Source organism: Lathamus discolor, chromosome 6, assembly GCF_037157495.1.
Source record: "Lathamus discolor isolate bLatDis1 chromosome 6, bLatDis1.hap1, whole genome shotgun sequence".
NCBI classification, from domain to species: domain Eukaryota; kingdom Metazoa; phylum Chordata; class Aves; order Psittaciformes; family Psittacidae; genus Lathamus; species Lathamus discolor.
In genome coordinates, this window is record NC_088889.1 from 86,768,619 (window position 1) to 86,793,862 (window position 25,244).

The window sequence follows — 25,244 nt, forward strand, 5'->3', positions numbered from 1 at the left end:
GGGTGTGCTCCCTGTCAACCTTTCTTGCTGGGGGCCAACTTCAGGGATGGCTTTGGCAAAGCTGAGTAGTTTCATCTCAGTGACAGCTCTGGAATAGCATTGCTTGGTTTGGCTCTGCCTTTTGAAGGATAGATGAGGTCTCTCACACATGGCAAGGGGAGATTCCTTGAGCAAAGGGTCAGTGGAGATGACCTCAGATGGACACAAGGAGTGTAGGAGAACTGAAGGCAAAGCAAGAAAGGAGAGGCTTTGCTCTGAAGGCCTTCAGATCCAGGCTGACTTGCCTCCATCACCACCCCAAAACAGACTAAGCACTGGATATGAGTAGCATGCCTTTAATGTCTTAAATGAGGCCTCCAAATCAAGGGGCCACTTGTGAAAATGGGGGTCATAAGGTCTACGCTTGGACCTCTGTGGTGCCAAGAAGGGCAGAATCAAGCCTTTTCTCTCCATCCACTGATGTTTGGAGGCAGCTAAGAGTACAGGGTGGATATTGGACATCAGATCTGGACATTGCCCTGGGATGTGTAACTTGGAATGTGTGTTTTGTTTGGCCATTACCCAAATTGCAACTTGAAGACTTGATGTCAGACTCCTTAGCTTGATGTCAGACTCCTTAGCTTGAAAGCAGCTGCAAGCTGAGAGTTGTGCATCAGGGAGACTTGTGAATAACACTGAACAAATGCACTGGAGAATTTCTTATTCTCTTCATGGACAATGTGTGTATGAGAGGGAAGTAAAAAAAGAGAGAAAGATCTTTAAAGAAATTACACACTGTGAATTATTCACTCTGTTTACTCACTTGCAGGTCCTCAGGTGGAAAGAAGTACATAATCTGCGCTACAGTAGCATGTCAGGGTATCCGGAGGGGACAAAAGAAACCATCAACTGTAGGATGAGTCCCCTGGGGCCTTTGTAGACACCCAATCTTTGTTGCACTGAAGCCAAAGTCATAGCCATGGGATCCTTATGCTCCACAGGGATACAAGCGCAGTAGGGAGATAGTGATCAGCATCAGTGAGGAGGAACAGGACCAAATCAAGCCCATTATCAGACTTTGGTGGTCAATACAAGCAGCACATGATGTAGGAAGTGTCTTTTTCTGAGATGTGGTTGAGTGCTTGAGTGGCTGGATGGCATCTCCATCATCCTCATGGAATCACCTTAGCCGCCAGGCTCAGCAAGTAAAAGTAGAGCTAGAGACCAAGCCAGTCCTGGATGTCTTCATCAGCTTTGGGTGGAAGGCCCTAAGCAGAGCGACTCATGATGTATAACCACTCTGCATCTGGGCTGTGGGCTGGCAGAGGTCCCCCAGCCCCACTGCTGATCACTGGCATAAAGTTGACTTCTTCAGAGTTTCAAAGAAAAATAAAATCATAACAAATGGGAAGCTATAAAAACACGTCCAAGCTCCCAAGTCTACACCAGAGATGTTTCTCCATGGATGAGGTTTTAGCACCCTGAAAAATTGTGGTAATGATGTGCAGTAATATTTGTCATCACCGAGGCTGAGTGTATTCAACAAAACTGTTCTGAAATGCAGCTTCTGCCTGAGCCTGGTAACTCTTTCCCAAATGTAAATAGGAGAGTTGTTTTCCAAGCATTCCTTAAATACCGTAAGACCTTAGTCCACTTACAGCACTAACAGCCCATAAAATGTCATTTTTTATTTTCTAATTAGTTTGATGTGTTTTAGACAGGACTTGACAACAACAGCAAAGCAGCAGCTCAGGGTGCAGGAAATTATCCCTTGGACAGCAAGTCACCCACAGCCACACTGGCACATAGCTGGGAACCGCATGGCAGCATCCCCTTGTATTGCTGGATGGTGACTCAGTGGTGGGATGCATCTCCTCACCCTCCACACCAACCAGTCTCATAGGCATGTGAGGGGGGAAGATCATGCCCTTCCCACAAGGATTGTTCTCCCTTTTCCTCCCTGTTGTGGCACCTTTTGCATGTGCCTGCAGCAGGAGCTTCAGGCCCAGCCCTTGGAGCTCTGGATGGAGCAAGGCTGGTTCACCCTCTGCGCATGGTCGGTTGTCATTGCTATGGGTTTCACTGGGGGTGGTTCAGGCTCTTGTGATTTTTAAGACACTTGAAGCCACTGCCTTTTGGCAGGGAGGAACAGTCTAACTGAGCAAAAGACCCAAGACCCCCATCCCTTGCCCCACGTGGGGTCTCATGGAGCACATCGTACTCTTTCCCCAGGCTCTGCACTGAGGCAGCCACAAGGCTGTCACGTTGCCACCTTTCTAGTCTCCCCTATAATGGGGAGTGCTTTCTTCTCTTGGAGGACACCAGGTTGTCACAATCTCTGTGACACAAAGAGAATGCAGGATTGAGCCCTGCTGCTGTGGGCACTGCATGGGGACAGCTCAGCCTTTGCCCTGAGCAAGGCCAGGAGGGACATCACTCACCCAAGGTCACATCGCATTTCAGAGCCCTTGATCTTAGTCCTTACCTAAGTTAACACCTTCCTGTCATGCATGGATGAACAAAGCCCTGCCCAGGCAACGCTTTGTCCCTTGCCCAGCATTTCCCTTCCAGGTGATGCTACAATAGGCAACAGAAGAGCTCTTGTTCCCATTACCACCGTCACATCACTGGGAGAAGCAGCCAATGTTTTATTCACCACCTCTCCCTCCCATACCACTTGTTAAACTGGGTTAGGACTGCTTGAACCTGCTGTGTCAGAAGTCTTCTTCCGCTGGTCGACAGCCCAGCAGAGGCTCTCCTGACCCGAGACACCTTTCTCACAGCACTCCTCCTGCCGTCATGCGTAAGTAGATCAGTCATCCCAGCAAGGCGACGTCTTTTACTCCTTCCTGTCTTTAATAATATTATCAATGTCTGGTTTAGATTTTTACTAAATATAGGGCCAGAGGCTGGGCTGGCGTCAGTTCCTCTCAGAAGAACTGGAACAGCTTGCTCAGAAGTACTTATTTCTTTTATTAATTTATCTTGAGTTGCAAAGTTGTTAGGTTGCACTATGTCTTTTCACCACCCCCTCCATTGGCCTGGTAGGAATGATGCTCCTTTAAAGCCTGTCCTTAATCCATGGATGTGGCTTGGGGGTCTGCCTCTCCCGAAGTAGTTCTGCGGAGCTGGGTGCGAAGAGCCTTTTGCAAACCCTCCCTGTCCTTGCTGCTGGCCTCTGTGGGTAAGACCTGCAATGGAACATAGTGCTGGTGGCATCCCTGTCTGTTCCAGGTGATTCCTTACAGCTGCCATGGGACAGAGCCAGCTCCAGGGCTGACCTGAACCTACAGTGCTTCTGGCTGCCACATGGGCTGTGAGGCACCAAGGAGGGGGCTGCACCCTGGAACACCCCATTCCTGGCACCAGGAGGGACCTGGCAGCGTCTTTCACTGCCCAGGGAGATGTGACAGCTTGCTCGTGCAAGCCATCAGCTGGAGAGCCTTCCCCAGCAAAGGCACAGGAAGGATGGAAGACACTTGACCCCGTAGTACCCTCATGGTGGGCTCCTTCCTATTTCATGTCACTGCCTTTGTATTTATTTGTCCAAAGCAATTTAAGTGGGAGCTCCTTGACTTTAGGGCATCCCATGGATGTGGGAGAAGTGGGATATCCCTGCTTCAGGGAGAGAGGGGTTTCCTGTGCTTCAAGGGTGTGGGTCCAAGTGGTGGTTGGGAAGGGGAAGGGAAAGGGGAAAGGGAAGGGGAAGGCGAGAAGGGGAAGGGAAAAATGCAAGGGGAAGGGGAAACGAAAGGGGAAGGGCAATGGAAGACCCCCAGAACAACCAGCTCACACAGAGATCAAGCCCCACAGGGGGGCAGATGAGGACTGTGGAGCAGAGGACGCTGCAGCTCCTCTCCCTGCCCTGTCCTCTCCATCACACGGGAGTGCCCCCTGCCTTTCCATGGGCGCTTTCCGAGGGCTGTGCCTGATGCAGTGAGCACTGTGCCAGGTTGCCAGCTGCTGTCTGAGAGGGACCATGGCTCGCCTGTTCCCAGGCTGTCTCCCAGCTGTATTACTCCACACTTGAGGTTTTTGGCTGTGGTGGTGGTGGTGGTGTTGCTATTAAACTGAAAGGAATGAAATGTCTCTCCTGCACCCCACCTTCTCTGTCTCCCCTGCCACCCCTGTGCAGGGCTGCAAAAAGCACTCGCAGGCATGGAGATGCATTTGGAGATGGCTTGAGACACCTTGAGCCATCACAAGAAATGCACTGGCCAGTCTTTACCTCCAATGACAGTGCCTGAGGAGAGAGAAGAGCACTTTTATCCTGAGGGCTGTCTCAGTGCCAATCACCTTGAATTTGTGTGTTGTGATGCTAAAACAGCATAAAACCCCCAAAAAGGAAGGTGGGGTGGCAGGATCTGGATCAGGTAAGAGGTTGTCTGGGGCAGGGAGATGGGAAAGGGCTGAGCACAGGATGCTGGGGACCCTGGGGGCTGTGGATGGGGGTACTGGTCCAGGCCCATCAGTGTCCTGGCTCTCCCTGTGGTCCCAGTGTCACCGGGTGCTGCCCAGCTGGGCCCAGATTGACGCATGGACGTTCAGGTTTGGTGGGAGGGGTGTCCCCATGTGTGTATGATGTCGTTCACACCCCATGCCCAAGTGGGGACACACACAGAGATGTTCACATGGGCTCACAGACAGACACACACGTGCATGAATACAGACACACTCCCCCACGGCCTGTCACACACACGCAGACACCCCCCGACAAACAGACACACACCCGCACAGCCATCCCCGCACCCCCCGCGGCGTGTCACCACACGCACACACAATCGGTGTCACACACACAGGGGCGGATGTCCCCGACAGACACACTCACACCTTCACAGACCCCTCCCCAGCGCTACTCACACCCCCCGCGAGGTGTCACACACGCAGTGTCCGTGTTGCACACACAGTGGCACACACATCAAGTGTCACACACACAGTGGCACACACACAAATACAGACATCCCCGCTCCCCTACCCCGCTCCCAGCCCGGCTCTACCGGACAAGCCGCTTATCGCTCCATGTCGCGACAGCGCGCCCGCACCCAGCCGGGTCGCACCGAGGCAGGGTGAGCCAGGCTCAACCGAACTGGGCCGTGCCGTGCCGAGCCGAGCTGTGCCGAGCAGAGCCGTACCGAGCCGAACCGGACCGTGCTAGGCCGAGCCGAGCCGCACCGCCGAGCCGAGCCGAGCCGAGCCGTGCCCACCCCATCCGAGCCGAGCCGTGCCGATGAGAGCCCCCCGGGCCTGGCAGCGCTGCCCGGCGCCGCCTGCACGGGCAGGGCTCTCCGCCTGACGCAGTGAGGAGCTGCAGCCCTTCTCTTCTCGGAGGCCGGCTCCAGCACTGGGATTTGCTCGGCTCAGGCTGCGTTTCCCTGCCCGCCTCCTGCCCCCGGTCCGCCCGCCTGGAAGGGCGCGGGGAGCCGCAGCCGCGGGTGCTCCCTCCGCCCATCACCGCGCCTCGGGGCTGGGCGCGCCGCCGAGCGCCGGGAGCCGCCGCCAAAGCAGGTAAGCGCGCCCGCAGCCCCCGCCGCAGCCCGCACGGTCATCCCCCTCCCTTCCTATGGCCACCGACCCCCGGCTGAGCCCCTCGGTGTCTCCCCACCGCGGTGCCCGAGTGCCCGGAGAGCCCCACGCAGCCCCCGGTGGCCGCTCCCTGTCTCCAAACTTTTGGCGGCTGCGGCGCAGGATGGGGCTCAGCGGGCGGGGACCGCGGGGCGGGGGTCTCCCGGATCCGGCTACCCCTGTGCGACGGGGCGGGCGGGCCCGGAGCTCCCCCCGGCCGGGTCGAGGGCGCGGAGCCGGGGGAGCATCCCCTGTCCATGGGGGATCCCAACCTTGGGGTGTCCTCCCCCGCTTGCGGGGTGCATCCCTGTGCCTGCGGGGTGCATCCCTGCCGCCGCTGCAACTGTTGCCCGCGGGAAGCCCCGGTGCTCCGGGGTTAGAGCCGGTGCCGCGGGCAGCAGTGTCCTGCTGGGGATGGGGGTCTTCTGCTCCGGGAATGGGGCTGTATGCGTGTATGTGTCTCACCCAGCACCCTAATAAGCCCGGTGCCCCCTCGCCTGGGGGCTGTGGTAGCGCCGCTCCAGGCTCTCTCCCCCTTTGCCCCCCCAGTCCCTCTGCATTCCCACGCCGGCAGCTCGGACCTGCCTCCCCACATGCGCTCCTCCAGCGGCTATTTCGGTCCTCGCGAAACGTGCTGCACATAGAGCTTTAATTAAAGAAAATCAGCGGAGGGGGACGAGCGTGGGGGTCCCTGCTCCTGACGGGGGACACACAGCATCCGGCCGGGGGCAGCATCCTGTCCCAGTGCGGCTGCGGGTGGACGGCCCCGGGGGGAGCGGGGAGCAGGGGCCGTTCTGTGAGTTTGAGCCGCTCTCGCTTGCTTGTTTTTAACCCAGGGAGTGGGGGACAGGCGGGAGCGTGTTCCTCCCCCGTGGGGGTGTTGCAGTTTTAATTCCAATGGCAGACGTTGCTGTAAAGTTCCGTCTCAGTTCCCAAATTCAGGCTGAGCCCGGGGGACCGAGGCGGGCGTCGAACCGCGGCCGGAGTTGTCAGAGAATTTGCTTGATTGATTTTAATGAAGCTTTAATGAAGATGGGGGCCCGCGAGGGGTGCCCCGTCCGCGCCCCGGCGTGGGGCTGGGATGCTCCTCTCCTTCTTCGGGGGGATCCCTACGCAGGACCCCCCCCTTCCCGAGTCCTGCCGCACATTACGGGTGAGGCAGTACCCGGTTATGCCAGGGCGAGTGAGGGGCAGCTCTCCCCCGGGGCAGGACCCCTCCAACCACCCCAAACAACCCTGTTGTCCTCAGCCCCATCCTGCTCGACATGGAGAGGGGATGCTTCATCCGTGCGCTGCGGGACCCGGCCGGCAGCAGCGTCCCGGTGCTGGAGCCATGCTGGCAGTCGGGGTCCTCACACCCTGCTCTCCTTCTCCCGTTCTTCCCGTTCAGAAACCTCCGCATCCCAGCTCATCCCTGCCTTCCCCCGGACGGGCAGCCCGTGGGAGCTGCGAAGCTGCCCACATCCAAGCTGTGATTTGCAGCCCCGGGAAAGCCCCACGGAAGGGAGGGGGGATAAGGGGGGCCCTGTATCAACAGGCTCACCCGGGGCTGGGGCAGCCGGGCTCGGCCGGCCGCGGCCGCTCACACCTTCCCCCGGCGGAGGACTCGCCTCCTTCCGTCAGCTCCGAGCGCTTCGGTGCCGGTTTTGCACGGTATGAAATATTAAGAAGTTTGCAGCGGTGAATAAAGGGATCGTTAATAGAAACTGATGGCAACGTTGGCAAAGGGGGTGGCACCGCCTGTACAAACGGCACGGCTCACCGGGGAGCGGGCGGGGCCCTTCGGCGAGTATTTTTAAGGGGTTTCACCCCAAATTAACGGCTTTTCGCTTGAAGGCTCCGGCAGTGCCCAAACCCAGACGCTGCTCTTTACATTTCCGACGGTGTCTTTAAGGGAAAAAGCGGATTTTTCCGCCCTGCCTGGCTGGAAAGAACAACCCGGTGTCTGTGCAGAGAAGAGGCATCCCTGCCTCCCCCCCTCCTCGAAGTTTAGCACCTAAAATACCCCCCTCCAGCACCTCCAGCCTGGCACCTTGCGGGGCTTAGACCAGTCCAGACCCTCTGTTTTGCCCCGGCCTGGAGGGTATAGATGCAGTGGGGGGAAATGGGCAGCGCGGTGCTTTCCGTGGGGGCCGGAGGGTGCCTCCAGCATCCTCAAAGTGCAGCGAGGGTGCAGGCAGCGCTGGGCAGAGGGGGGACCCCCGTCTTGGGGAGGGCTGGGGCAGGAGTGAACTTAGCCCGGTGACCTGGAGGACCCCAGGATGTGGGGTCACCCGGGCCGGGGTCCAGTGCCTGGCTGGAAGGGGGTCCCGGGCTCCCCACGCCGGGCTCTGCCTCTCCGAGCTTGAGTCAGCGGTTTTGTAAGCGGCGTGGATGGGGCAGCGCTCCGCGGAGCGGGATGCGGTCCTGCCGCGGGGGCAGCAGGAGAGGGGGAGCAAGGACGGTCTGCGGGAGAGCAGAGAGGAGAAGAGGGGTCGAGGGATACCCGGGGGGTACGGGCCCATCCGCTCCCTCTCGTCGGCAGCCGCTGCTCGGTGGCGGCGGGGAGTGGGATGGGGCGGGCGAAGGGAGACCCGACGCCTCGTTGACGGGAGCTTGAGACCGCCTGTAACCCACCCGGGGCGGGTCAGTGCCGTGCCCACTCCCCCGAGCCCTCGCTGGGGTCGGTCCCAGGGCCTGGAGCTGCGTGTCCCAGTCCCGGCAGCCGCTGCGGGCTGGGGCAGCGCCGCTCTGTGACAGCAGAAAGTGGCTGGAAAGGGGCGAGGCGTCACACGCTCTGCCTCCGGGAGGCAGGGAAACGCTGAGGGACCGATGGGAAGGCATGAATGAATGAATCTCCATAAAGAGCCCCAAGCAGCAGGGAGAGGGAGAGAGGAGGAGGAGGAAAGAGGAGGAAGAAGCAGAAGAAGGAAGAAGAAGGAAGAGCCGGAGCAGGGCAGGCAGCAGCAGCAGCAGATGTGACGCCGGCAGGTAAGGAGGTGCCGGTGGTCGCACAGCCCCGCGATGGCAGGTTGGGGGGCACAGCCCGAGGAGGGGGGGACAGGAGCTACCGGTCCCCCGCGTGTTTGGGGTTTAATTTGTTTTATTTATTTATTCATTTCATTTATTTATTTTAGGGGGGCTGTTTCCCTCCTGCGAGATGTGGGATGCCCCGAACTTCCCAGGACTCCCCCCCCTTCCCCATCACCCGGTACTGCCGCCCCGAGTCCCCACTGGCTGCGGGGAGGGGGGGGCTCCCGGCTGAGCCCCTTCTCCGGGACAGCCCCTCCGCAGCGGAAGCCGTGCCCTGGCCCTGCCGAGCCGGGGCGGCAGCTTCTCGGAGGTGACCGATACCGGCGGCCGGACCTGTCCCGCAGCGGGGCAGCCCCGAGCCGGGCCCAGCGCACCCGCCGGCAATGGAACCTCCTCGGCCTGGCTTCTAGATTCACCCTATTGGGGGGAGTCCAGGTCCTGCTTCGGGATGGGGTCAGTGGGGAGCTCCTCTCCCCCGGTCTCCATCCCCGCTGACGTTACATAAGGCAGAGGAGTGTGTAGCGCTAGCACCGGCTGAAGCACCGGGAGCTCACCCAAGGATGCCCAGAGCGGTGCCCGGCACCGGTCGACTGCTCTCCATCCTCTGCCTCACCTGCCCCACTGCTTGGGGTGAGGCACCACACTGCCTCCTTCCCCCTACCCGCTACCTCCTTCCCTCTGCCCGCTGCAGGGACTGTGCTTGTGGATCACGCAGGCGGGCAGCTGACGGGGACAGGTACACACATGCATATGCACACACACATGCATACGCACACACACATGCATACACATACACATATACATACACAGGCGTACACATACACACACACACACATACATACACACAGACGCTCCCTTCCCAGCCCTGCAGCTTTGCCTCTTGTGCAGAGCTGCCTTGCACTGATGCCCATGCACATGCACACACCCCCCGTTTGCTGTAGCAGCCTTGCTCTCCCAGATGCGTCCACTCCGACGCGATGCACGCTAGAAGTGCTTGTGCACAAACACCCGCGGTGGGTCACGCTCTCGCACATACCCGTGGGGTACCGCACGCTGTGGGTGCCCGCCAGCGCTGGCGCAGGGGTGCTGGGTGCTCCCTCAGGCAGGGAACTCGTGTGGGATGGGGCTGGCTGCCAGCCCGGGTGAGCGCTGGGGAAGCTGCAGGCCTGGCAGGGCAGCCCGGCTGGCTGCGGTGGGCAGCTCTGCGGCTGCCCGCAGCGTTCCCCTCCCTGACCGAGGTGATCCGAGCGGGGATCAATAATGCCTTTCTGATTGGCTTCAATTCCCCATTCAAAGTAGGCACTGCATTAGGACTTGATTTTTCTCTCCTTTGACTCCTGGCCAGATTAGATTGTGAATTTGGCTGATTTCAAGCAACTGAGGGAGGGAAGAGTCATACAGAGAGTGAGAGAGAACTGAAATATCCTACAGGATCCCCTGGAGGGGAGAGAAATCAGGTCTAGATAAGAGCTTGTTCTCCCTGTCTGGCTGATGCTTTCCTGTTTGATGATCACAAAACACAAGATCTAACCTCTCACCAGGACACCTTAACTATGAAAGGTCAGGCTTTTGGTTTGCTCGAGGTGCAAGGTTTATTATTATGAGCTATGGATAATTTATTACAGCTCTCCCATCCTATGCACAGTGCATGCAAACAGAAGGATGTGTCCGGTGCTTCCGGGTTTTCCGAGTCGAGCTCTGGATGTAGTGCTGCGGTTGGAAAAGCTGTGATGGGGACAGGATGTGGTCCATGCCCCAGAGAGCCCAGTGCTGTCCTGCCTGTTTGTACTCTCAACCGCATCCTCAGGCATGTTTTAATGATGCTTATTTTCCCTGTGCATGTGGTGGGGACCAGTGATGAGGTCGTGCCAGTGAAGCCCAATGTCCCAAAGGGACAAGGGAAGCAGCAGCCAGGCACATCCTAGCTGTGCTGGTCCGCATGGAGTTTCTCTGCTGGTTGCTCCAGGGCTGGGATTTCGCACCAAGAACAGCTACGACAGCAGCACAGCAACACCCGCAGCATCCCAGCTGCTGGCACCTGGCTGCGAATTGATGTTAACTCCAGGTGTAGGAAAAGCCTGGGATTAGGTGGTTTCTGAGCAAAGAGCCCTGGAAAACCCGGTGGAGTAGAGGGACTTAAGGAAGAGCTGCTGTAGGGTAATGAGGTGTTTCAGAAGATGAGGATGTGGGTCTGGGGGCTTGCTGCAGGTAGGTTGTGTCTTTTGGAGCTGTCTGATGGGGAAGCATCAGCAAGGCTTTTAGGTGAAGGGGGGAAGAGGAGGAGAAGCTGCTGTAGGGGTGATACATGCTGGGAGCACAGCTTTGAGCAGTCTTTTGCATGATCCATTGTAGTTGCTGGATTGATTTGGTGTTATGAGCCCAGGGCCTGGGGAGAATCTGGGTGAGCCTGGTGGTGGGACAGCACTGGGGCTGAGTGTGGTGAGATGGAGGTGTGATGGTCACCGGCAAACCGGGCCCAGAGGGGGCTGGTGGGGAAGGAGAGGACCTGGGTGTGCTCATTGGGATGGCTACGGAGCCATGCCTGGCCCCAAAGTGCGGGTGAGGAAGGAGAGAGAGCTGTGAAAGCAGCAGGGCTATGGGGACATTGAGGGAAAGGGGCTGAAGACCCTGAGCTCTGGTCCCATATGTGCAGCACCCTCAGGAGAGCAGTGGCAGCCAGGGTGGCGTGGGTTTGGTGTGCAGAAAAGGGAAGAAGAGCATGAAGTGATACGTGAGGTGTGTATGGCTGCTGGAGTGGTGAATGTAGGTGCAGAACCTAGCACAAGGGTTGTCTGGGGCACCCCTGTAATAGAAATGGATGCTAATAAATGTCTAAGATAGGAGCTGTGCGAGTGAGCTCCAGGTGAGGGGGACCTGAAGCCCTTGTGCACCATGAGGAGCTGGGGCAGGAGGGTCTGGAGGAGGTGGCACTGAGGGCGCAGGGTGTGGATCAGCCTGTGTAAGGGAGCAGGAGGGACACAATAGGGAGCCAGGGAGGTGGGGATGGAGTTGGTGTGGTTATGGCAGCAGCATGGAAGGTGTACGCATTTAGAAGACCCAAACCTCAACAGACAAAACCCCCTCCTATCAGTCAGGGGAGGCTTATGTGGTGTCATTTGGGTCCAGCCTCTGTACTGTCTGGCATCATCCCCCATGCAGTGTAAGATTCAGGGTATAATTCAACACGACCTAGTGGCTGGAGAGCCACTGATCATAAGGAGAGCTCTCTCCAAATGTAATTGTGGCCAAATGCCTTGTGGAGCAGAGCATCCCATATCTCTGCCCTGGAGCCTGAGCATTTTCTCCCCTTTGGGTACCAGCAGGGTGTCCCAGGTACCATTTGGGTACCAGCCGGGGAGAATTGGGTGTCCCAGGATGGGGTCCAGACCTGTCACCCTTGTTCTGCTGTTTGGGGTTCTGCCCAATTGGGGACCAAACCATCAGGCTTTTTGTGCAAACACACCCATTGTATGTGGTCAGGGCTATGGGTGGGCAAAGCCAAGTGAACACAGCCCCACTGGCTTCCCCTACCCCTCTCCCCTGTGTGCTTAGGGGAGACTGGAGGGGAAAGCTCCAAGGTTTGGGTTTTTGCCTCCTCCATTTCAGCATTTCTCTAGGAGCTGGACAAGGGCAGTCTCCGTAGCTCACTTGTATTTCTAAATCAGCAGGAAGAAGTGTATGGTAAATGTATGCATTTCACTGTATCAGCTACTATCAGCTTTTAGCTTTATTACAGTAAGTGCAGAGTTTTTTGTGGGCCAAACTCATTCATTGGATTTAATGGAGTTAAACTGCAGGCAGCTTTGGCAACTTGTTTGTGTATATCTTTGTAAAATGGACAGGCAGAGATCATAAATTCAGTACTTTCTGTGGCATCTTTTGGGGAAACATCTTCCAATATATCTTATAAACGACATGTATATTTTGCTACAGTATGTGCTCATATCTAAGTGCAAGGTACTTTAATGTTGGCTTCTTTTTTTCCCCTTTCCTAGAGCTATATATATATGTGTGAACTTGGATTCACCTGTGTATTTTCTCATGCTGCTTTCCTTACAAGTGTCTTTAGCAGCTTGAAACAATTTCGCTGGATTTCTCTCTTTTCTTTTGGTGTATTTGTATCTCTTCCTAGAAACGCAAGTGTAGTAAGAGCTGTGAGCATCGCTGCGAAGGGCTTGGAAGGAGGGAAGAATAATACATACAAAGCCTCTCGCTAAATACCCAAAGCAAAACTGTCCCAGCTGCAAATGCAATATCTCGGGACCTTTCACAGGTACAAACATCAGCTGTGAAACCTTTGAGGGTTCCTTCTTTCCCTTTTTCTTGAGATGCTGTTTTCCTCCATTTCCAAGGTGTGATGGTATCAGTTTCCCGACCTGTTCTGGGCTTAGATCCTGCTTGTGCAGAGCCTTTTCCAGTATAATGTGCAGCAAGCTGACGCTTGAAGCTGTAGAAAAACAATATTTGTGGAAGATGGGCTCAATTTCTGATGAGATATTGGATGTTTTTCCAGGCTCTAAATAAATTAGACCCAGACTTGTGGCTATTTGGCATAGGGAGGGGAGGTGGTTGATGAGCTGAGCTAATTTATCACCCAACTATGACACGTCAAACGGTTATTGCTGCCCCATATGGAGTGCTTGGTGTGCAGAGCTGAGGGGAGAGGGTATAGATATATGGGGTGAATGTGAAACAATGGTGAGTGACAGGTACCTGAATAAATCTGGAGGTTCTGGTGGCATTAAAACGAATAGTGGGTAGTGAGGCATGAGATCCGCGATGTCAAAGTAACCCTAGAATGTATTTATATCCCAGGTCAGGGTTTGCTGGGGTTTCTAAATGTTGCATTAATTCAATTACACATTCTTAACTGGCGATTGCTCAAATTGGAGCATCATTGATTTACTTTTACTGCCTCTTGTTTTTACTTTGGTGGTGTGGTGGGCTGCATTCTTTTTGACTCTTTTCTCCCTCTCTGCTTTGGGAGGCTCATAACACCCAACTGTGATGCTCACACCATCAGCTGCAGCTTCTTTGATAATACTTGTTTCCCGTATTATGCTCACAGGAGGCACAGCACTGACCTGACTCTGTAACTGGAGAAAGAGGGAGAAAAAGAGCCCAGATGTGAAGCAGGTCCTTGCAAATGCTGAGCAGTATCCTTTCTCGGTAAAGTAGGGTGCTTGGCAGTGTGCTGGAGCAGGACTAGGCCCTTTGGGCTCCCCCAGACAGGGGTCGTATGCATGTGTTTGTGTTTTTTCTTCCTTGGAAACTCGCATGGATGCTCCCTGTCCCTCCGGTCTCTGGGGTGGCTGCAAGCACCCAGGGCTGCTCCTCTCTGCTGCCCAGGGATGGGGAGGCAGGGTGCTGCTATGTGTCACCCAGTGGGGCTTGTGTCTGTCGGCTGCTGCGCGGGAAGAGTCGAGGGATAACACCTTCAACACTGTGCCCTTTATCGGGGTGTCCTGAGGGTAGACATGCTCTAGAGAGCTGCTTTCTGGTGTTCGCTCTTCAGCTCCTCCGGGGAAGGAGAGCTGGGTCAGGGGCATGTGTGCAGGGAGGAGGCTGGTGGCCAGGGCTCTGGTTCTCTTTACAAGCCAGGTTTGGGGTTCGCGCTTACCTGCAATAACTGTATTAGCTGCTTTATTTAAGGTCCGCGATGATAACAGATCAGAGAGGCTAACGTAAGCAAGGACCGTTCCCTTCAAGCCGTGCCTTCCGGAACGCTTGTTCCAGGTTTGCAGTAAGCAGGTTGGGTTTTCCTGCCCGCCACCCTGTTTCTTCCTTTAATTCCTGTTTCTGGCTTCGCTTCTCTTCCCCACCCTCTGCCCACACTCTCCTCTCGCTCGGAGGCGAGCGATGCAGCTCGAAAGCCCCATTCATCACCGCCTGCTAGCGAGGCACGAGCAGCCGCTCCATTGATTGACTGCGGCCGTGAGTGAGTTTAAAGTCATTACGCTCCCGAGACAGCTTTTAAATATGATGAGATGAAAACCAAAGCTGAGAGAAGCCTTGTGGAAAGGGTGTCTCCAGCCAGGGAATCCCCAGACCCAACTGCTCTGGACGTTGTGGCTGTCCCTGCGTGAGCCTGGACCGCTCCGTGCTGGTTAGGTGGGAGTGTGCCGGTGGAGAATTCAGTAGCAGTATTTCACTGTAGCAAGGACTATTGTGTAAAGCCATCCATCTGCTGTCTAGCTAATGCTTTGCATGCATTAATGAGCTGATCAGGAGAATGCTGCTGCAGCCGGGTGAGGTATATGCTTCTTGTCCTCATATTACAGGTGGGGGGGACTTGGAAGCATAGGGGTGAAGATTGAGGTTTCCAAGGTTGTTAGGGTGCTTTTTGCCATTAGTGAATGCTGTTGTTAAGGTATTTGTGTCTGTCTTGTTTTATTGATTGATCAGTTTGAGGTTTTTTTGGATCCTTTCTGGCTTCAAGAGCAGTTCTGAGAGCTTGATGCGGCTGCAAGTCAGACCTGGAGAGTCTCAGCTCAGGGTGTGATCTTCCAGTATGTTAGTGGCAAAACAGCTAGGTCTACTACAGCTCTTGGCTGTAATGTAGAAGTCTCTTTTCACTAGATAAGACAAACTCTCGGCATTCCTTACAACACCGGCTGTTTAACATACCTTCCTCTCACCCTGCAGCCTTTCCTAGGCAAGGCTTTCCGTAAACATCCCCATATTCCTCAAAGCAACTCTCCTGGCCACCTGCAGCTTGCACAGTGCCTGCCCGCCGATGGCTGATGCTCAGAGCATCTCTCTCCTCCACGCTACGATAAGTGCAGCTTTTCAAGAACGGTGCATTGAGCAAATGCCATTGCGCAGCCCCAAAATCTATCAGAGGAAATGACAGCGGCTGTAAGCATTAATCATCCAGTCTCATCAAAATAAAGTTGTTGCAATAGAGCACTGTCAAAGGATGAGCGTCTTGACTGCGGCTCAGTGCTGGTTCCATTAATGCTGGTGTTCACCAAGGTATTCTAACAGAGACGGTAACTGCATGGCCCAAGTGCTCATCTTGTGACATTAGAAGTTAACTCTTCCTTCCCCAGACTGGGCAGCTGATTCAGTCTGATCACAAGCAAAAAGCCTGGGACAGTTGAGGAGCTCATCATTGTGCAAAGAAGTCTGTGCCTGGCCCTGAAGGGGCATTTCCCACCCTCCCTTCTGAGCTCTTATAGCAAAAAGAGTGAAGTTGTTCAAGCAGCACAAAAAAAAAGGAGTTATTTTAAAAAGAACATTGCACTCTGCTTTTGGGGTATAAAAATACCTGCTCCTGCTTTACTCCTGCCTCAAGATGTAGCTTGGAGGCAGAACCCATAACCCTGATGCTGGTTCTGCCCCTACTCAAGGCACAGCAGGTACAAATGTGGGCATAGTGAGCATGATAGACAGGGCATCCATCAGGACGAGGGCTATGACTGCTGGTGTCACTGAGCTGATTCACGCCTGGGGATGGAGCGGGTCACTGCAGTAATGTCACTTCCAGCCGCCTTCTCCTGGGGAGGTGGTGCTGGGCAGTGAATCGCAACATCTGGCCCAAAGGGATGGAGAGTTTCTATCTAAAATCCAGGAGTTCTATCCTATCTCTAGTGTTTTATGGCACCATTGAACTTTTACGCTCTGTTTGAGCCTCTGTCCCTAGTGTCTGTGGGGACCTGGCCCATGCTAAGAAGAGCTGTGCTTGGTGAACTGAGCAGGACCCTGGGATTGAGCTGTGCCTCTGCCCAGCTTTGCTGTGCAGGCAGGTAGGACTGAGACTGCAGGGTAGGGATGGACACTCGTCTGAACCCACCCAGGCCCTCTTAGCCTGGCTCCTGTTTACCTTGTCTAGGGAAATACTGAAGCACAAGCACAGGAATAACATAACTGCTTCTGGAGAACATTGGCAGGGGAGCAAAGGGAAAACTTGAAGACTCTTAAATAAGTCAACATGTTTCAACAGCTGTTCCAATTCACAGTGGAGCAGAAATTAGGCTGTGGGGTTTTGTTCCGCTTCATTGTTAAAGAAAGAAGGGGGAATAAACCTGTGGGATGTGAGTCTTAAAGTTCCACCAGAAATCAGAGAATCGCTTAGGTTGGAAAAGACCCTTAAGATCGAGTCCAACTGTAATGCTTACAAGCAAAATGAACATCACCACCACATCAAAGTTCAGAGAAGTCTGTTGTGGTTCTTACTGTCTGGGTCAGTTTGTTAATCTTGAGCTTCACTAATAGTTTTGCAGAAAAGTCCTCTTCTGCATTAAAATCCTTTCCAGTTGTGAATTTAATTGTAGGTTCTCTAATTCCACATCAGCTTTAAGGAAAAGCCCCATTATTTCTGCATGGCTTTTCTCCCCTCTCTTTTAATGAAGAATTACTAGTTCCTGTTCTGACACATATATACACATACACGTATATATTGCGTTTTTTTCCCCCAGCCTTTATCTTCCTAACAAAACAGCCATAAACCAGTGTCGTGTTGCATAGCCCTTGGGATGACGCATTCTCTTTTGCACTGGAGTTCTTACTTGTGATGGTGAACAGTGCATACACTTCATTTTAATTAGGCTGGGTTGGGAAATAAGTGTGTTTGATCTTGCTTTTCTCCTCTTCTGTTTTGAAACGCTGCTGGTTTTATTTTCAGCAGGAAACTGGCACAGGCTGCCTGGAGAAGCTGTGGCTGCCCCGTCCCTGGCAGTGCTCAAGGCCAGGCTGGATGGGGCTTGGAGCAACCTGCTCTAGTGGAAGGTGTCCTTGCCTATGGCAGGGGTTGGAGCTGAATGAGCTTTAAGAGAAATGGCCTTCAAAGCTGGTCAGGTTTTCTGTGACCCTCTGAGAGCCTTTTATAGGTGTAATGGGAATCATGGAGGCTCCTGGACCTGGAGGGTGGCCAGCTGCATTTGGTGGGTAAACCTGGAGGTGAAGTGACATTCCCCAGGGTTACCTGGTGCATTGATGCCGGAGCCTGTGCTTTTGTCAAGTCCTTCAACACCTTCTTCTGCTTGAGCCATGAGACTTGTTTTCTTTCTTTGTCCTTAGTTATGCAGCACAAAGAAATGTTTGCCTAATTTTAAATATTCTCCTAAATCTGGGTGATGACGGATTGATGTGTGCGCTGGATCAGGGCCTGCTCCGTTACGCACATGGATGTGCACACAGCTGTAAGTGTTTTCCACCTTTAGGCTTCTGCAGTCCAAGGGAGAGGTCTTCCCTCCCTGCCCACAGATGTGTTCTCTCTCCGCTTGCACCACGGACAACAGTGTTTGGTTGCCTTGCTTCAAGGGTGAGAATTTGGGTAGAATTCCTGGTTGCTTTGATCATGCGTTGCCCATTGACTTTGCTAATGAAGCTCTGCGTGTGCGTGCAGTCTTCTGGGCTCGAGAGCTGGGCATGGCTGTGGGCTGAAAGCCTGAGTGTTGGGGTAGGATCTCTCCTGGACCGCATGAGCTGGGAAATACCTCCCAGCTTAATGTCCTTGAAGGTTTTAGGTTGTGCCTGAGCACACCAGCAGAGAATTACGTGTTGGTTGTGTCTTGTCTGCCAGAGCTTGCCACACACCTTGCTTTTAGTGGTGTCACCAGCAGCTAAAATGCAGCTGCTGCCTTAGGGGTGAGAGCGCCAGCTCCCAGAAAGGGTGCTGCAAACTACTTGGGTTGGGTGGCAAAGCAGATGGTGCTCATCCCAAATGTAGATGGGAAAGGCCAGGCTCTGCATCCCTTTTGATCCGTGATATCCTTTCAGCCACGCTGTAGCCTACGTGCTCGCTTAAGAGTGAATGGTGCTTCCTCATCACCATGCAGCATCTGAGCTTTCCTAGAGGTCTCCATCCATTTACCATCATGAATTGTGCTTACAAAGCTCTGAGATTGTGCTGAATGAGAGCCTGAGGAAACTGCAGGTGGGAAATTGAAGGGAAAAAAAAAAGTGCTGGGGACAGCAAGTCATCCCAAGTCAGTTTATAGCAATTCCATCTTATTTAAATGAAAAGAGATAGCAATGCATAAACCATTTAAATATTTCATCTATGGAAGAGCCCTGAATGAGTTTGTACTACATGTGCATGTGTAATGCTTCAGCAGGGATGGCAGCAGAGGCACCAGCCCTGCTCATGCCCATGCTCATATGGGGCTGTGCCCTAGCCCTTCAGGCTGGCGGGAGGGTTTTGATTAAGGTGTTTTATTTGAGCAGGGGATTAATTTTACCCTCATTTTACCCTATCAGTGTCTTAACAGGTTGGGTTTGACTGTCTGAGGTGAGGGCCTCCTCCTGCTCCTCTGTGCTTTCTGCCTGATGGGTGCCTGGTGACTCTGGAGGATGCTCAAAATAGCCCCAACTTAGGGCTGTGCCTGCCCAACCTTGTGGAGAGTCGTGAGGTCACTGCTGTAAATGGGAGGAGAATTTGTCCTTTTAGCTTTAAAAACAGCTGTATTTTCTCTAATGGTCTTTTCCTTGGGGCAGTCATAGAATTGTAGAATAGTTAGGGTTGGAAAGGACCTTAAGATCATCTAGTTCCAACAGAAGTGTGCAGCCCAGCTGAGGTGCTGCTGCGCTGGAAGGGGTGCTAGGACACCCCATTTAATCCCACTTCTGAAACACATTTGTCTCTAAAATTTGTCTCTAAAAAGCAAACCTCCATGGGGTTTCTTCTTCTCAACATATTTAATTTTCCTGCCTTCCTGTAGCCAGGTTGGAGATGTTTCCTCTGTGGAAAATCCTCTCTCATATTGCTAAATAGGACTCTGTAATCTCCAGCAGCTAAAGTGCTTTTTGGGTCCAAGGGGGTTGTGTTGGTGTGTTTCTTTGTTTGGGTTTCTTCCCCCCTGACTCTGTCCACCCTTACTGAAGTGCAGGCTTTCCAGCGATGAGTGATTTGGGGCTTATCACTGGGAAGAGCCATGGATGCCAGACCCGCGCTTACACAGGGAGAGAAATGCATGAATTTTCCACATCAGTAGGAACTGAAGATTTTGCTAAAGGTGTCTCGAGCTGTAAGTAGTGAGATATGGCTCTGCCGGAGAGCTCCGGAGAGGCAGAAACCTGCCTGGAAAATTAAAACATGGATTTCATGCCTTGGAAAACCATCTATAAGGAAAGATGCAGGAGCTGGCTGGCTCTTGGCTGTGCAACAGGTAACTCGGGCTCCCCAGCAGTGAGGCTGCTGAACCACAGGTGTTGTGGCTGACTTTAATCTGACTTCAGAGATGTTCATTAAGGAGCCTTGGGCTGGATGCCGGCTGCGTTATCGAGGGCTGCAGCACAGCCGGGGATGTGTGGGGATGTGTCAGACCCTGCAGTCAGTGCCATCCCTGCGAGTACCTCTCCGTGCACTCATTGCCTGCTGGGTCAACTGCTTCTGTCTCAATTTTATATGTAAAAGCTCCATTAAATGTTGTCTCAGCCTGGGGTGTGTATGGACTTGAGACAGACCGACCACAACCAGGGCAGTCAGGACAAAGTTACCCTTCCAATTACAGCCTCTGGTGATACATGCTGAAGGAAAATGAAAAGCAATAAATGCATCAAGCTTCTGTTGTCCTCAAGGTCTGTCTGTTAACTAATGAGGCAGACTGCTGAACCTCTTATTTAATAATAGTGCTTGGCGCTTCTCTAGAGTTATAGGCCATAACTTAAACCTGAGCTCTGCATTGGCAAAGGGCTGCAAACAGCACCTTGTTCTGCCAGTGCCTTGATTTTGGTGTGGAAGCTATGCTGGGCGTTCTGGTAACAAGGGCAGGTCCATGCCTTGGTGAGCTCTGTGGAGCAAACCCACCCGTGTGTTCCCTATCCAGCATCACATCAGCTAACTCACTGCTCTGCTGCTCTGCCCTCCACCTTGCCCTCTTCCTCACACCCCATAGAGCTGCCATGTGGTTTTGGTGCCCGTCACGTAGCTAATGGCTGTTTGTAAGGCAATACTTTGTCATTATTTAGTGAAAACATAAGCAGCATTGTACAGCTGGTAGCAACATTGATTGAACTGACATTTAATCCAAGGAAAATACATGATACGTAGTCTAGGATTCCTTGTTCATCCATCATATAATGCAGTTCATGGGGATTAAATATCCCTCCTGTAAAGTTGTTTGAGATCAGCGTTGTTATTTGTTTTGCAAATGATCCTGACAGGGATGCTGAGTGCTATTGATTACCAATGGTTCTTTAAAAATTATTATTATGCTGCAAATTATGAACCTTGGGGATATCCAGTTATATGATAATGAAAAGGCATTGGCCTGTAATGACACATGCATCATAACAAATTTGCTCTTCCTATATAATGGAGATTGAAAGGGACGTGATTTATGACCAATAGCATTAACTGCCTGCCATGGGACATCCAAGGTAATATGATGGAATTGCCTGGTTGTTCTCTGTGGCAAGAAGCATTAATGATTAGAAAAACCATTTAGGAAAAAAAAAAATCAAGAAAAAACCCCTTTTTCTGAGCAAAATCTTTATCTTCCAGTTTAAAATAGGTAAACAACTCTTCCAATTCATAAATAGCCAAAATCCCTCTATCGCTCTCCAATGCCCTGCTCCAGCAGCATCCACGAAGCCCTGCACAGATGGAAACCAATGTTACCAGTCCTAGAGGAACCCTTGGAATTGCTAGGAAAGCCTTCCCAGAGCTCCTGGCCATGGCTGTGATAAAAGTGCAAATGAGAGCCCTGAATCAGCTGGGAATTTCAATGTGTTGGTGCCCTTGAAGCCAATGGAGGACACTTGTGTTGAGTTGTGCGCTCTCATTCCTGATGATGAATGTGCGATAACACAGCCCCTTGTCTTCCGGGCTCTCCTGGTGTTCCCCAGCTCCGTAGCTGAGGACTTGAAAGCATGATGTGATTGAGAGGAGCTGAAGGGCTGCTTTGGGCTGGGGGGGCTTGAGCAGTGTCACAGAAGCCTTCCCCACCTTGGGCACCATGCTGGGTGCTGTGACCTTGCCATGGCCACATGCTCTGGGCAGTTGCAAGGTGCTTTTGATTGCCTTTGCATCATGGCATGGCACAGAGGGCTGGTAGGGATGATTTGATGGGTAATGCGTTCAGGAAGGTGCGTGGTGTGAAGGTTAAATTGGATGCTTTTTACTGTGCTCTCGGCACCCTGCTGCAAATATTGGCAATGCAAATAAGCCTTTTTTCTTATCACGCTGCTGATCTATAGTGGAGCCCACAGACAGTGAATGCTTGGGTCTGTGCTTCTGTATTATCATGCTCAGCAGCAGCTGAGCATGGAGAAATACATGTCCAGGAGCCAGAGCCAGCAGAAGCACGTGTAAATCAAGAGGAAGGGAAAACCTTTTCCCTTCTTCCTCCAGCACCTTTCCTGCATCTTTTGTCATGAAGTCAAGTATTGCACTGAGAGCCAGCAGGCTGCCAATAGGAAGAAATACCCATACTGTCCGTGAAGTGTCTATAGGCCGGAGACCTTCTCCATAGATACTGATTTATTTTCACCCTGTGTTAGTGTATTTTTCTGTGCTGTAGTAGGGACACTTGCACAGTAATATCTTTAAAGATACTCAGCCCTTGATAACCACACTTTGGGTGAGGGAGAAAGGAGGGGTGTGCTTGTTTAGGTAATATTCTGCAGGCTGTGTGACATCTAAAGATCTAGCTCCAGCTTTCCATGAATCCCACTAGCCCACTTGGAAATCGGATGAAGGGATGTTGAAATAGCAAAAGGGATCTCAGAGCCCATACACACACTAATGGTCAGTGGAGGCTGCATGCATCCCCCTGACCATGAGCATCACTGTGCTGTTACCCACTTTACCCAGAGGAATTACTCCCCTACCTGAAGTAAAAACGATGCCTTGGGATGAGGCTACCAGGCTGTACCCTGCCAGCCTGGCTGCTCAGTGGAGAGGCTGGGGATGCCCGAACCCCTTCCTCCTGTAACAATGAGGAGCAAGTGCTCGTTGAGACAGCATCGCGGAAGCAATTTGCAATATAAACACCAGCACAGAGTAAAATTCTTGCCCTTGTGGGAAAGCTGCCCCTTGACTTGCAATAAAGTAATTATTTATTGTGCCATTCTCTCAGCCCAAGTCCTCTGCAGGTCACTGTGTGCTCTACCCGGTCTCGCAAGCTGTTTGTAACCGTGCTGTGATTCAGGAGTAGTTGGCAGCTACAGCGATGCTGTCATTAGGGAAGGGCCATGTGCGGAGGGGGCTTTGGTTTTGCAATAAAAGTTAAATCCCAGGGCTTTGTCAGTGCTTCAGATATGAGATTCTCCACTTAGAGTGACAGAGAGCTTTTCAGAGGAATTGCAGTTTCAAGGCTATGAAAGAAGGTGAGTCCAGGAGGGAAAATCACAAGGCAGGACTCAGAAATGCTTGCACAAGGGGCTTCTAGGGGTCTGCAGCCTGGTTTCTCCCTTGAAAAAGGGGTTTTGTCAATGGTGTATCAGGTTGGTGTTGACTTTTTCTAGGCAAGTCTTATAATACCAGAGGTATTTGGGGGTACAGGTCATGGGTTTTGTCCTGTGACTACATGGACCCAAAGCAACATCATCGGGCCCTTCAGAAAGGACCAGAGCTGGAGATGTTTTAGAGGATGGGGGCCAAGGCTTTTTATTCGTCTTCTTTATCATGCCCAACTGAAGGTGGGTTAATGTACAGAACTGGCGTGGGGATGCCTTTATCGGGAGCATGCTTGACATCTGCGGAGATGTGCACACATGTGAGCATGCTGGGGAATGAGGTTTTCCCCATCATTACCATTGTAGGCAACCTAATCTGATGTCTGATCCAAACCCTCCCAGGAGGGCTCTCTTGCAAGAGCTCTTTGAATGGCAAATGCTCCACAGTGACCCAGGGGAGGTTGGGGTGGGAGAAAAAGAGCCCTTGTTTCTGTCAGATCTACTTGGTTGGGTGGACCTAAAAGTAGCAGATACCAGTGCTATTGGCAGTGTCATCACCTTAATGCTTTGTGTAGTGGGACATTGTCACATATATAGTTTCGGGGGGGGGGGGGGGGTCTTTTGATCCATAATTGCATCAAATTTTATGACAAAAACCAGTGTAAAATGGTTGTGATGGGAGCTGTGTCCTTCAGCCCAGTAACTGGCTGCATAAGCAAGTCACCAAGTCAGTCTGCACAGCAGCAAAGTGATGCATAATTCAAGAGGGATCTCTGAGTGACACAGGCCATATAGGGGCTGCAGAGCTTCCACTGCATTGTGCAAAGCAAGTTGGTTGGGATGAAGGGCCTCTTTGTCCCCCTGAATGCCCTAGGTCCTTAGAGGGACCAGCACCACTGGGGATGTGTTGCGTGAAGGTGGGCCACAAAGAGGGGCAGAATTTGCCTTCCTTTGGAAGGGTTTATCTGGAAAATGCAGATACACGAGCATATCCAGGGTGTCTGCCATGGCTTCTCTCCACCTTGGACCATTGTCATTCCTGATACTAGCACTTGCACTTGCTAATAAAAGCAACATCTTCTTACCCCGGTAGCGTCACCCTTGCTGGGGAAGAGTGAGATGGGAGGCCCTGAAGGGCAATAAAACTGTGGCTTAGAGAAGGTTGTAAGAGGTTTGCTCACAGCTTAGGAAAAGTTTCTCCTTCTCTTGTGTGCTAGTGCTGACATTGAATTTATTTTCCCTGCTGTTGTAATGAGAGTCCAAGTGCTACACAACTGCAGAGATCCTGACATTGGAAGGTAGCAGCCAGCATGCACTGTTTCTCTGGGAAAAGGGGATCCATCCAAATGATTCCTTTATGTTTATTTTTGGGTTTGGCTTCTTTTTTTTTTTCACTGTATTCCTAAACCCTCCCTTTCAGAGCTTAACAGCTTCACCATTTCAATATCATGCCAAGCGGAAATGTAGCATACGATTCCCTCACTAAACATTGTGCTGATTGCTCAAATGTATTCTGCGTTTGTAGAAAAGCTGCAAAAAACTGGGCTGAAAGAGGGTGAGAATTAGCACTCAGATGGGGAGCCAGGTCTTTGGATGCTTAGGAAAGATCTGGGTGAGCAAACAGTGTTTGCTGTCTCCTTCCTGCTCTGCAGCATCTCGTGTTGGAGTGGCTCACAGCAGCATTGGTGGGCAGGCAGGTGCGGAAGAGCAGATCTCAGTCCTGAGGCTGGTACGGTCTTGAAACACGGGGCTTGGTCCTGGTTGTTCCTTGATATCTGAATTATGCTCCAGGCTCTGCTGCCAAATTCCTTGCTGGGTTTCAGCAGCTCCCTCAGTATCTTGGGCCTCCCTCTCTTTTCCACAGGAAAGGGATTACAGTACCGAAAATAGCCTATTTTCCAAGGAAGGGCTCTTTGTGACTTTTCTCTGTAAAAGACATCTTTCTCCCTCTTCCTGCAAGTGAAATACAAAGGAAATGTTATCCACCACCAATACTGTTGTGTCGAGCTGGCAGGAAAACATTGCTGCTGGTGTGCAAAGGATGCCTTGTACTTGCACATGTGCCCTTCTGACACATCTACCCTATCTGCTTGTCCTGCTGAGATGCTGGAGAATTCAGGTCAAAACCAGCCCTTTCCTGCTTCCCCCTGGTGCTGATGGAGCACCTCAGATGGGAGCAGATGACACTTCTGGGAGGCAATATGAGTGTTATCTGCTCATGGGATGCCCATAGCCTTGAGCTGTAGAGCTGAGCTCTGGATCGCAGCAGCCTCTGTTAAAGACACTTTGAGCTGGAGTTTGCTCTTTCATTGCTGCTCTCAGGCTTGCAGGGTGATAGAAGGGACAGC

General features: G+C 52.7%; 1 protein-coding gene across 5 annotated transcripts in view; it reads left to right on the forward strand.

Moving 5' to 3' along the window:
* Positions 1-5,337: 5,337 nt before the first annotated feature.
* The window catches only part of ELFN1 (extracellular leucine rich repeat and fibronectin type III domain containing 1), a 107,254-nt gene continuing 87,347 nt past the window's right edge, over positions 5,338-25,244 (forward strand). For 2 of the 5 annotated variants that reach the window (XM_065686523.1, XM_065686520.1), the window contains exon 1: positions 5,352-5,484. The gene's annotated coding sequence lies outside the window, so the exon portion shown is untranslated. Of the gene's footprint in view, positions 5,485-8,330; positions 8,512-14,254; positions 14,290-25,244 lie in introns of those variants that run through there. The other 3 variants (XR_010614116.1, XM_065686521.1, XM_065686522.1) reach the window with 3 other exon arrangements.